The following is a 3,964-nucleotide window of genomic DNA, read 5'->3' on the forward strand; positions in this document are numbered from 1 at the left end:
GGGATAAAAGTCTATGTGTCTACGTGATACGTGTTTGGTCTAGAAAACTGTAAAGCTTGTTTGCTCTGACTGAATATGTACCACTCACCGCTCTGAACTGAACAACTGAATGAGTTGACTGGAACCCAAAACTCTTGCTATGCCAAGATCTAAGCCACCTGTGATGTCACGTGATGAGGTCACGTCATGATGTCACATACTTTCAACTGTGAAGATGTCATTCCGTTAAGGTCACATGTGATTCCGTTAAGGTCACATGTGATTTCGTTAAGGTCACATGTGATTTTGTGGTAAAATGCGATTAATTTGTCCCACTTTATGACTTTATAAGCATAATAAATGTTGTGCTTTAAGGTCTTTACAGTTACACAATGCCAACATTTAATTTTATGAATTTTCTTTAAGTTGTTTGGAGTCAAAGGTCACACGCCTCTTTGTAAGCACACATTTGTATTCATACAAAAATATAATTATGTATTATAAGTGCAGTATTTTTGTTTGTTTCTACTTAGACACACTTACAAAATACTGACATTATATACAGATTGGTTGATTTAAAAAGAAAATCTTAATTTAAAAAATAACAAAAAGGTAAAATGCGTGATGCTTTTCTCGTGCAGCTCGCTGAACCTGTAATAAGTGACCCGACAGTAGTTTAGCTAGTTCCAGAGTAGATGAACTAGCTAAGTGTGTTAGGTCTAACTCTTAGTGTATTTTGCTCGGCTCAACGGTCCGTCACAGCGGCGGAGCTGTGATCCAGAAGAGCTGCGTGTTCTAAGTCAGCAGCAGCTGATCTGATCTCTCTCTCGCGTCCGGTTAGACTTCACTCGCATTTATGTCCAAATCTATCAGAAATAATCTTTGATGTGGTTTAGAACAGGATGGCGTTTTATCACAGCATAATTTAAATGTATCTCCGGTAGAATTCTGATCAGGCATTAGCTCCGCTTCCTCTTTTTTCCCCAACCATTTTTCAAGCTAAGGACCCAAAATCTGCGTTTCTCAGGGCTGCAAAAGAGGGGTTTGAGCAGCATGAGGCTCGGCTACAGTGGGTGATCTGTTTGGTATTTTAAACAAAAAACTTCACAGACATGTTTTGTATAGGTATGGCCCTACAATATATGTTTCCAATATAGCATAATAGGTCCACTTTAAGTAACCTGATTGTATATAGGAAATAACATTCATTCCAGGATTGGACTTTATGCTAAAAACGATGTTTCTTATCATTCTCTTGTCATAAAGGTATAATCAGGTATAAAGGTTAAAGTTATCATGAATCATCTCAATTCTCTTATCATTCATACACGTATTTTTCCTTTAGACAGAACCATAAAGAAAACCAAAAGTGTAGGTTTATATACATTTTTTAATCATTGTTTTTGCATTTCACAGATTTCTTAAAAGTTGGCATACTTGGTTTGGTTTAATAGTTTGCTAACTTGTATGGGGATTAAAGGTGGGGTAGGTAATTCACTTCAGAAACACGTTTTGTTATATTCTATGGAATACTCTTAACATCCCGATAGCAATGAATACATGAAATGCTTTGACAATAAATAAAAATGTCATCTGTGGAAGCCGTGGCGCTGTAAAAAGCACGACCAATCATCTGAGCCGGCCCGGCTAAAGTAACTGGATGGCCTACCTGCCTGTCAGCCTTCCATCTGGGCACAAACTGATCTCGTGCCCTCATTGGTCATGTGCACGTTCGTGTGTGTTGGGGGAGGGGCTCTGTGAGGAAGTCTGAAGGAAGGGGCAGATTTTTTTCGGCTGCGTACTTTCAAATTCTAGCGCACTCGAGCTGGTTTTTCCATTCTTACCTAACCCACCTTTAAGTTCAAAAGTGAAGTGGCTTTTGTAGAATTTCCAAATATTTTTGTACCAAATGTATCCAAATTCTAGTCATTCTAGTCAAAAACAAGTCATTTCCTTGGGTAATAACGCTCAAAAGTATTTATCCAGCATGTTTGCTATTTTCTAGCTGGTGTAGGTTAAAAAATGACTTTATTGCAAATAAATCTCATATATTTATCGTTGTTGACTTGAAAGACATTTATCCTGAAACGTTTGTGTTTTATGGCCCAGCCCTTATTCATGCTTTGATTCAGACAGAAGGGTCAACGTCCCGACCATCCATCCCTCTGACATGCACAATGGGATCAATTCATCCTTTTATGTCTCTTATGGAAGCACTCACGGGGCCCAACACACAACCTGTACATGCCATTTACTGTAAACATGTCATGGTCAGGGCAGCATTGATGAATTAGCAATGCCGCAGCACTCCATCATCAGAGTGCAGCGACAGGCTCTAGTAACTGTTGTTAGCGGTGTGTGAACGGCAGAGTTAAGTGACCTTGAATTACGACCTCAGGCACGGACACATGGCGCTGCTGCCGTGGCCAATATGATGGTCAGTCGCCCTGGGAGATGTGTTTCCTCGGTCTAGAAAGTTGAGACACGCGGACTCGCACCATTCAGAAAACAGAATGGGACATCTTAACTGGGTGCAGCCTTCGTTTGCATCTGGATCTGGCAGCTCTGCGTCTTCCAGATGCTATGTGTGGCTCAGAGGATGCAGCTGGTCAGCCAGTAAATGGGGGATATGCTAAACGTTTGAATAAAGACCCAGGGCTTGACAGACGAGGACACATGAACAGACCCTCCTTTGGGGTTCATGATAGTGTTGAACCATGTCAAATATATGATTCAATAACCATTCATGTTTTTGTTTCTGAACAATCCACATTGCGCCTCATCGATATATGAATATTAACAATGTAAAACGTGATCTATCAATACCACTCTCACGGCACTGTGTGCTACATATGAAAGTAGAGCATCTTAGTTTAGCATGAAGACTAACATGAAGAGTGAGCTGCAGGAAGTTTCCACTTAGTTGTGCTTACAATTTCTGCAAGCGAAATCCACCTGTGGCTTTAAAAAAATGTTTCCGATTGATCTCCATTGCAAACAATATCAATGATGACTTTCCTTTTTTAATTTTCGATCTACACGGCATATTTAGTACGATACTAACTCACCAAAGTAAAAAAGGTTATGGCTTACAGTAAGTGCCTGTAAGCATTTCTCATTGGCCTAAATAGTAGCCATCTTTGGGTCAGGCATCCAGATCTCATTACATTACATGTCACTTGTTAGTCGCTTTTATCCAGAGCAACTTACATACTCAATACTGTGGGAAATCCCCACCGGAGCAATGTGGGGTGTCTCGCCCAGGGACACAACGACATGCTGACTGCAGTGGGGTTCGAACCTGTGACCCCCTGATCCGAACACCAACGCTCAACCCACCAACTCTTATAATACACTATTGTCTTTGTCGAGAAAGCGTACAATATGTTAAGAGTTAAACTTAAGAGTTGCTAGGTGCAGTGTGTCGCCTTCGGACGGATACAGGCTAGCTTTGTCTGCCTTTATACCAAGTGAAGCTCACCTGCAGCTGTAGCTTCATATTTACAAGAAAAGTCATTAGAGAGGTATCGATCTTCTCATCCAACTCTTGGCAAGAGAGTGTATTTCCAAATGCGATATATTTAAAGTTACAGAAACCTTTTAGCAATCTCTATTGTTGGCAGGAAATAGCTGATCGTTTTTAAGGGGACTGCGAATAGAAACAATAGCTGAGTTTTAGTGATGTTAGTGGTGTTAGGGCTGCTCAATTAATCGTATTTTAATCGCAATTACGATTTTAGATTTGAAACGATTATGAAAACAACCTAATCAAAATAAAATGATTATTTATTTAAATTTTTAATTTACATTTTTTGTATTGGTTTTTCAGTTATACTTCAAGTTCAGGGTAATCAACTGTTCAAAACATACTGTTCAAATGGTTTTTTTCAATAAATGGATGTTTTCAAAGTAAATGGATAATCGTTTTTAATAATCGTGATAACAATTATTGAGCCAAATAATCGAGATTATGATTTTTGCCATA

This window comes from Pseudochaenichthys georgianus, chromosome 8, assembly GCF_902827115.2.
Source record: "Pseudochaenichthys georgianus chromosome 8, fPseGeo1.2, whole genome shotgun sequence".
NCBI lineage: Eukaryota > Metazoa > Chordata > Actinopteri > Perciformes > Channichthyidae > Pseudochaenichthys > Pseudochaenichthys georgianus.